Consider the following 9,996-nt stretch of genomic DNA (forward strand, 5'->3'; position numbering starts at 1 on the left):
AATAAAAAATGAATAATAAATTACAAAAAAAAATTAAATTTTTAGTTTGGTACTAATTTCAATAATTTTTTTTTAAATTTATATGATATTCTTCATATTTATATCTATACTATATTATAAAGCATTTGACAAAAACTCTTAAAAATCATTCTTTATGCACGAATTACTGTTTATTAATGCATATTTCTTGAAATTTAAGATTACAAATAAATTATGCGTAAATACAACTTATTAAAGCTCCAATCTTGAATTTGTATAACTAATTGGCAGATAAGCATAATAAATACAGGATAAACATATAAATTTTAAATATAAAAAATTTAAAATATAATTAGGATAATCATTGAATTATAACATAATTATTATCTTTATAAAATTTATATTGTAAAGCCAAAAATATTAGATCTGAATTAAATTAGAAATTTGAATTAAAGAAATTGTACCAAAAAACGAGAACTTTTAAATAGTTAATATTCGTATCGATATATTTTTAATTTTTTATAATATCTTCAAATTTATTTTTATTCAAAAAGTAAAAACATTTTCTTTCTCAAAACCACATAAATCGTATTATATCGATAAAGACGAAAAATAAAACAAAACCTTAAAATGAAGATGTATCTCGCTGCATTGCGCGGACTAGTTTTTTTAAAATAAAAATATTATCGTTTTCTCAAAACCATATATAAGACTGTATTATAAAATCGACTGAGATAAAAAGTAAAACATTAATAGGGATCTTGCTATATTATACGAGTAGCCTGTTAAAAATAAGGGAATAAAAATATATTATGGTTTAAGCGTGATTTGCTATAAAAATGAAAAGGAAGGTAGCAACTAGCAAGACGGTCAAAAGAATATGGAGTTGGGTATTGGTTAAAAGATCAAAACTGGGGTTGACCTTTGAAATTAAGTACCTTTCGAATATCAAAAGAATAAAGAATTAAAAGATCAAAACCGGAGACCTTTGAAATTAAGTACATTTCGAATATCAAAAGAATAAAGAATATGGAGTGGGTGTTGGTTAAAAGATCAAAACCGGGATTGACCTTTGAAATTAAGTACATTTCGAAGAAGCTTCAACAATTTCATGGAAAAGACAAGAAATTATTTATTTATTTGTGTTCCCGTTCTTTTGAGTGTAACAATTTTCTAAGTAACAATAGATAGATATGTGTTTTATATGATTTTCTTCTAATACGTTTTCAATAATAATTACATCATTCAATTTTATTTTGAAAACTAATTAATTATTAGTCAATCATGAACCCATGACTTTGTTAGTGATTTTAGTGTTATAAATTATTCAGGTGTAATTGTGATTTGTTTGAGATCAATTAAAGTGATAAAGCAAGCATACGTGAGTCAGTGTACGAAGTGCACACTCACAAATGTTGCATTGATCACCTTAGATCGCCATAAAGCGGGCGTTAATGGGTCGCTGAAAATTTCAATAAGTGTTTCATTCCATTTATTATGCAAGTACAACTTTCAATGAAGCACATATTAACTACAACAACTAGAAAAAGAGTTATTAGCTGTTGTTTTTGCCTTTAAGAGCTTTATATCATATTTGATGGGGAAAAAAGTCACTGTACATACCGACCATACCACTATTAAATACTTGATCTCAATAAATGATGCTAAACCTAGGTTGATAAGATGAGTTTTGTTATTGCATCAGTTTGACCTACAGATAGTGGATAGAAAAGGACTGAACAACCAAGTGGCAAATCATTTGTCTAGGCTAGACAAGCCTATTGAGGATAGAGGAGAAGGAGACATTATTAAGACCTTCCTTGATGAGAGAATTCTTATGTTACAACAATTACATTCATCATGGTTTGCTTATATAGAAAGTTATCTCGCTTGTGACATAACAACTTCTAATTATACTAGTCATATGCTTAAGAAAATTCTAAGTGATACTAAATCGTAACTTTGGGAATATCCTTTCTTGTTAAAAATGGTACAGATCAAATTTTAAGAAGTTCATCCTACAAACTAAGGTGGCAACAATTCTGCACCATTCCTAGATTTCAGAACAAGTAAAAATTTCATTAAGTGTAAGTTGTGGTAGTGTTATCAGAGTTCTGGTGTATCACTGTAAATTTTTAAGTATAAGTTTGAGTAAGTGATAAGTGGCTTTACACCCTCCTTAAATCTAACTGCAAGTGTACGATATCGAATCAAGTAATATGTATCGTACGAGTATCGAACCAAGAAACTAGGCACCGAGTATCAAAAATGACTATGATTACAATTGACTAGATGGTCTACATTGGATGATTTGATTTAATAACAAATTATCTAACTTACTAATAGAATCTTAAAAAATTCATAGAACAAAAGTTGGACACTTTATCAGGAAGAAAACGTTGGGAGTTAGAATCCTAATGGTTTCCACATAGAACACTTCAGTAGCAACAAATATCAGGTAATTCCTATTAATTGAAAAATCAAAGGTTCACTATTGCTTTCTCTCGAGTTATAACAAATTTATCCCTGAAAAGCATATATTTTATTTCTTGATCTCAATAACGATCTCGGAAATTCATTTGGACCAAGATTGTAAAAGAGTATCAAGGTATAATTGGTATATCTCTATCCAAGTTCTTATCTTACACATACAATTTATAGATCTATTCTCAAATTAGTTTTCTCAAAGACAAATCAAGATAAATATATCAGTTGCTAGTTGCTCGAGATAACAATAACTTTAAGAATAAATCATATGCTTCATAAATTAAAAAACTTAATAAAAATCAAAACTTTATGTGTTCATATGTTTTCAAACCAAAAATTATCCAACCCCCAACATCTAAAGATTAGTTCATGTTGGGCTTTGTGAAAAACCAAACGAAAAGGGAGTAATTCATAGATATAGACATTAGTTTCTCAACAAATATGGAAAATTGTAAAAACTCCCTTTTTGAAGCTCAGCACCGACGAACACAAATTGAATCCTCGTTACTTGTCTCTTTTGAAGTGTTTTTGTGTCTTTAATCGCTCTGAAAATCTGCCAAGAGTGCTTTGCAAATCACCCTTGTTGTAGTTTTATGGATAGAAAACTGAATACCTTCAACCCTAGCTAGAATAGAGAATAAAACACCATGGGATATTACGACTTTCCATGCGACTTAACTCGCATTGGAACTCATTTCAGAAATCAAACCTACTTCGGCTTCTCAAACTCGCATAGAATCTCACTTTGGACACTATTTGTGTAACACCCATGATTTTAGAGGCTTTTGTTAATATTTATAATGTTCGTTCCAGCATTAAGTTGGAAATTTAATAAGGTTTTATTATTAGATCATATTGGAACTTTCAAGGATCGAATCGGGAAAAATTGAGCAAAAAACACAAGAAAATGAGGCTTGCGGCCTGTTTGCGATCTAGGTCACTACCCAGGACCCCTAAGTTTCTATTTGATGATGCTTTAGAGGCACACGGTCTGTCCTACGACTTCAAGGCACTAGAAAAGCCCCAAAAGTGACAAGATCGGTTTAAAATCATGATTTCTAGGTTTTCTTTATTTCACCATATCTTTCTCATTTCATGGCCAATTTTAATGATTTTTAAGCCTAGAGACTTGATTTTTGGAGCTATTCAATATTATATCAATAGGAGTAAATTTTATTGGAGAATTCAAGAGTATTTGAGAAAGTAACCTCTTCATCTTCTTTCTCTAAGATCTAGGGTTTTGATGTTCATCATCTCCATCGTTTTTTATTCCATTTCACCTTAGGTCTTGGGTCCTTGTGGTGGAAAGGAGCTTTTGGGGAGTTCTGGAGCTAGGTTTGAGAGTCTTCTTTGTAGATCATGTTTTCTCCAAAGGAAGCTAAATGTTTGGTTTAATGCCTAGATATAGCACAAATCTAGTAAGGCGAGTTCTAGTTGCTTTGCAAAACTATATACATGTCAAAATATCTTTATTTTGGGGTTTGAACATATTTTTATGAGATTGGTTCATATTTGATGCTTTTTATGATGTCGATCCCAGATTAAAGTAACAATCACAATTAGCTCACAATTAGCTCACAATCAAGAACACAAATTGGATTTTAAAAGTCATATGTATAATGATGAACTTGCAAACAACACAGAGTATTCTTGATGACTACAATGATGCCCAACATTCTCTCAATTGATCCCACAAGATTATGATCAAGACTAACTACCAAACAACTAACACACCCTTATTTATACCCGTAATACAAAGCTTGTAAAGGCCTAACTAGAAAGCATATAAAACTGTTTTAGCACAAGGACTTGAATACAGCATTTTAGACTCAATAATATCCCCCTTTAGATTCAAGTCCAGAAATTAAAAATTCTCTAGATCTTCATATCTTTAGCAACTTCACCAACAATCTTTAGAACAGGTTATCTCAGAAAACTTTCAGAAGCTTTGTGTTGGTCCCAGTCGGGTCTACAAGAGTTTATACATAACAATTTGTAGGATGGGAGAGGGGAGGATGAATACAAACACAACAACTTTCACTTTTAAAATATATATTGATAAAGAAGATCATTACATATTTTTACATATTGTTTGCGGAAAAGATAGGAAACAGAACCTGTCTAAACAATCACACACAAAATTACAGATAGCAAGAATAAAAGACTTGGTACAAGAAATAAGATAAGAATTAATATGCTCTTCACTTGTTAAAGTGGGTCTTTCTCTTACACAGAGAGTAGAGAGAGTAGTATCTTCTTGAGTAAGATTAGAGGAGGAAGATGATAGATGAGAAGAAGAACTACTCAATTATTTATACTCATTGCATTTAATGTAATTCAGAAGGTACAAAGCACGTGGCAAGATCTTAGACGAAAGCTTGTCCTTTGTTGCAGTATACAGTCTTTTAGTCGTATATGAACAATCTTCTTTCATAAATTAGGAAAACACGTTTGGAGACAATGGAATGACTCTGTACATTGCTTTACTTTGAAAGGTATGGGTTTGTTCTTTGTGTGAAGAAGGACAAGACAAAAACTATCTTGCTTAACAAGATTTATTTGATCGTTGAACACTGGAATGATGTTGAAGGTCTCATTAGGTGTTCACTGAATCTTGCGTAGATTTCACACTTGTGTAGACGAGCTTGTTATCACTGAAAACCGCTTTAGATCACAAACTTACTGGTCTCTAATCTTCAGCTTCTATCTTCGACATCGCTGAAGGATCTGTGGTGTGAGTTTTGTCTTCTTGAAGGATACTAATCTTTGAATAATTTACAATACATGTTTAGATATCACTGAAAAGACTCGGTGATGATCACTGAAATTGAATACATAGATAAAATGGATCATCATCAAATCACGGAGAAAGAGGTTCAACACATTGACTTTGACATTTAAAGCACTTGAACTATTCAAACAACTTGACTTTTTTAGATTTGGTCTTTCACAGCATTTGAATAATCTCTCCCTTCAGATAACAATCTCTCTCTATACTCATCTTTCTTCAACACATGAAAATTTTAAAACATTCACAATCTCCCCCATTAAACAATCATTCACAAACTCCTCTTAAAATTGATAGCATCTTCTTGAGCTTTCTTTATTCTTTTGTACAAACTCCCCCTGAAGAATCATTTTGACTCAGCAACTTTGAATTATCTCCCTCTGTCGTTCGGAGTAACATTTTTGCACCATAGTCTTTCTTAACAGCTGGTATCTCCCTCTTATACAAGTAATCTCACTTTGAAATTTTCTTCCAATCTCCCCCCTTGCATCAGTCAATTTTATTTCATTTATATTTAAAAACATTTATATATCTCCCTTTTGTAATTTTTCATACTATTCTCCCCATTAACTGTTGGTCCCAACAGGATCTACAAGAGTAATCGATAACAGTTTTTAGAGGAGGGATGAATACAAACATAGCAGCTTTCACTTTTAAAAGATATATATTGATAAAGAAGATCAATACAATTTTTTATAGATTATTTGCAAAAGAGATAGAATGCTGAACTTATCTAAACAATCAAAGATAGACACAAAATTACAGATAGCAAGAAGAAAAAACTTGCTACAAAATATAAGATGATAAGTAATGTTCTCTTCACTTGTTAAAGTGGATCTTTCTCTTAGACGGAGAGTGGAGAGAAAAGTATCTTCTGGGGTAAGATTAGTAAGACTTACTAAGTTGATCTTCCTTGATTCTTGAACCTGAGAGGTTCTTTCATATTAAACACATAAAGTGTCCCACATGGATTTGGAGGTTCCGAGTTTCATCACAGAGTGATAAACCTCATCAGGAAGAGACATAGCTATTATAGACCTAACATGAGTGTCTATAGCTATTTTCTTCTTGTCTTCATCGCTCCATTGATGAGGGAGCTTTAGAATCTATCGTTCAGGAATCGCGACAATCATAGTTGTTTCAGGTTCAGCCGGAGAAATAACAAATGGTACATATGGTCCATTTTCTATGTAGTGTGGAATTTCAGGATCCACACCTTCTAGAAAGAGGGACATCCAATTCTTCTAGAGACTAAAGTTGTTTCGGATGAATCGGGGAGGTTTGGCAAGAGATCCATTGTCTTGAAAGTGTGTGTTTGTGTTTTGTAAAGCCATTTTAAAAGCAATAAGATTATCTAAAGAAGAAGATAATATAATGCACATAACAACTAAACAACTAGATAAGATAAAACACTGCTCTGATACCACTTGTTGGTCCCGTTAGGGTCTACAAGATGTGTACAATAGTTTGTAGAAGAGGAGGGGATGAATACAAACACAAAAAACTTTTCAAATTTAAAATATATATTGATAAAAAAAGGATCAATACAAATTTTATAAGATTGTTTGCGGAAAGATAAGGTAAATAAAAGTTATCTAAACAATCTAAAGTTACACACTAATTCTTAGCAAATAAAGAAAAGATTTGTTGTTAAAGACTTAGAGGAAAGTAAGTCCTATCTGGGAAAGAACTATTTAGAATACAACAAAGATATTCTAACTTGCTCTTGAAGATGAGCATATTTGTTCTTAGATGTGTGTGTTCTTTTACTTAGGCGTAAGTAAGTTTAGAGTGAGGAGTAAGAGAGTATCTCTGCATGGGGATAGAACACATCTATTTATACCCATTGCATTAAATGCACATTTAATGCAATGTGGTAGGGTTAGAACGCATGTCAAGTCTTAAGAGGAAGACTTGTCCTTTGCTACAGTGAATAGTACAAAAGCCTATTCATAAGCACACATCCTTTCACAAAGTTGGTGGGTAATAGAGTCAACTAATCTGCTCCGTACCATACTAACTTTTAGAAAGGGTATGGGTTTGTCCTTTGTGTCTATAAGGACAAGACAAAAAAATTCGTGCTCAACAAGCTTCTTTTGATCGTTGAATGCTGGAATAACCTGAAGGTCACTTCAGCATTCGCTGAGGCTTGGGCAGTCTTCACACATATGTAGACAAGGTTATAATCATTGAATACCTCTTCAGATCACGTACTCGCCAGTCTCTAATCTTTAGTTTCAGTCTTCGACTTTCGCTGAAGGTTCTTTGGTGTGAGTTTTGTCTTCTTGAAGTATCACTGTCACTGATTGGATTCACATTATCAGTTCTTCAGTGATCACTGAATAGACTCAGTAACGATCGTTGGGACTGAAAAACATTAACATAAATACTTCGTATATGGTAAAATGGATTATCATTAAATCAATGAGAGAGGATCAACAGTTGACAACATTGTTCTAGACCAGGATCCTGCTGTCTCTACCCAAAGTATAGAGGATATATTGGTTGTTTACTTTCGGTGTCATGGAATACGCCTCAAGGAGCTCATTGATAATGAATGATGACTCTCAATCCGACGTGAAGAGTTCTATGACGCTTACGATTCTCCAAAATTGGAGCATCAAATACCTCGTAGAAATATCGAAGGTTTCCAAGAATGACTTTGTAAAGGGGAATAGGGCAATGTAAACCCTATTTTAAACGAGTATTCTTACAGAATGAAAAACCCATCAGGGTACTTCTTTAGCCTAATGTTGCCAGGAACATATAGTTGTGTCTGCTGGCAGACATGCTAGCACCCTAAAAGCTAACAATTCTTCTTCATCCTCTATCAAGCTAAGAGGATCTAACATCTCTCTGAATTCTAGAAAATTGTACTGTTAGGTCAAATATTATTATATCTGAGATCACCAATTATAAAGATTATGAAGAATGAAGGAATCAAAGTGAAAGTCAACACGAGTAAAGAAAGTCAAAGTTGTCAACATTAGTGAAAAGTCAACTTTATAATTAGAGCTTAGTTGTAGTTTACTTTGTAGTTTGACTTTGTAATAAGTCAATCATATAAATAGTTCTTGTTAGTTTAGTTGTTAGTAAGAACACATATTGTAATATTCTAGAGTGATTGTAGAGAGAGAAACATGTATTGAGAGAGTTTATATACATGATGATTTTATCTCTAAATTGTTATTCCTATTGTTTAATCATTGTTATCTGATTGAAACTGGGTTTAACATGTACTTGGCTCTATATAGGATAAAGGCCTCCACATGCTGCCTAGGTTTCTTGGCCTGAGTCTTAATATGCATATGTAGAAGAAGGGGAAGAAATCGTACTTTTTATAGACATTAAAACCCCAAAGCTGTAGGACCCCAATTCCACACATTGCATGTAACATATTTTTCATACACAAGAAATACATGTTTATACTCCACATTGGTCCCTTAGTACAAGAATTAACCAGTACATAATACATGGTTCTAAAATTCAAAATACAATCCTGCACTAATCCAGATTCATCTATCAAAACTATACATGTCATCAGCCATTCCTCATGCAGATAAATATATAAGGAAGTTATTACATTTTCCCTTTTCCCTTACCTTCTGCACTTTCTGCAATACATGTTTAAAATCACAAAACAAGGGTTAGACTGAAAGATCTAGTGAGTTACCCTATTTCTGTTATTGCAGGGTAATAATTACCAAAACTTTTATGTAAAATAACTTTTCATATATATAACAAATATATGAACAAGTAAGAACATAAAACCAATACCTTTCACTTTTTAGGTCAAATTCTATGCTCGCAAACAACACATCAAATCCAAACAGGTATGTGTTAACTAGGAATATCTTAATGCCACTTTTAAACCTCTTTAACTCAAATATGGTTTATTCAAAGTTTCAGGCCAAACCTGTTATCTTTTCCATAATAACATCTAGACTATGATTTCCAATAAGAACCCTGATCTTAAACCTTTAAATCAAAAAGAAATAAAGATTTCAGACCACAGTAATCTTAAGGGATATAATAGTAAGAGTTATATTAGATAACACACATACAAATGCCACCCTTATATCCAATTGTACATCTCTCCTTGATATGTCACCTTTATCCCATGATACACCTCTTCTTGATATGCCACCCTTATCCCATGGTACACCTGTCCTTGATATGCCACCCATATTTCCCCATCAAAATATTTCACAAGACTATTCCATGTAAAAATTGACCGCAGTCAATGGAATATAATCAGTTCAAAAATCAATCTTATCAAAAATCCCCATTTCTGTTAAATAGATCAATATAATGATAAGTCAAAGTATGTCACACCCCGTTAAAGCGGAAACATGGAATGTAACAGGTAAGCGAGTCTTGGCAACAGTTTAAGAATAACACTTTTTTAAAGGTTCAAAATATACAGTTCATCGACTTGACAAGATTTCAAGGTTACAAAATATTTTCAAATACAACAAAAACTCTGTCTTAATMGATCTTGATCCAAGTAATGCTCCCAGAAGTCCACACAATTTACTTAGAACCTGAAAAGCATGGCATAAAACAGGGTCARCWACAAARAGTTGGTGAGCTTACGGGTTTTCACATGCATAAAAACATTTCAATGCATAAACCGAGTAATAACAAACTTATGCGAATTCTTTGCACTTAATAAATGTAAATCTAACGCGATGTAAATACTTGAGACACTACTGAGCCTTACCTGACCAACTTGCCCCATT

Source organism: Cynara cardunculus, unplaced genomic scaffold (genome assembly GCF_001531365.2).
Source record: "Cynara cardunculus var. scolymus isolate 2C unplaced genomic scaffold, CcrdV1 Un_Scaffold_8616, whole genome shotgun sequence".
NCBI classification, from domain to species: Eukaryota; Viridiplantae; Streptophyta; class Magnoliopsida; order Asterales; family Asteraceae; genus Cynara; species Cynara cardunculus.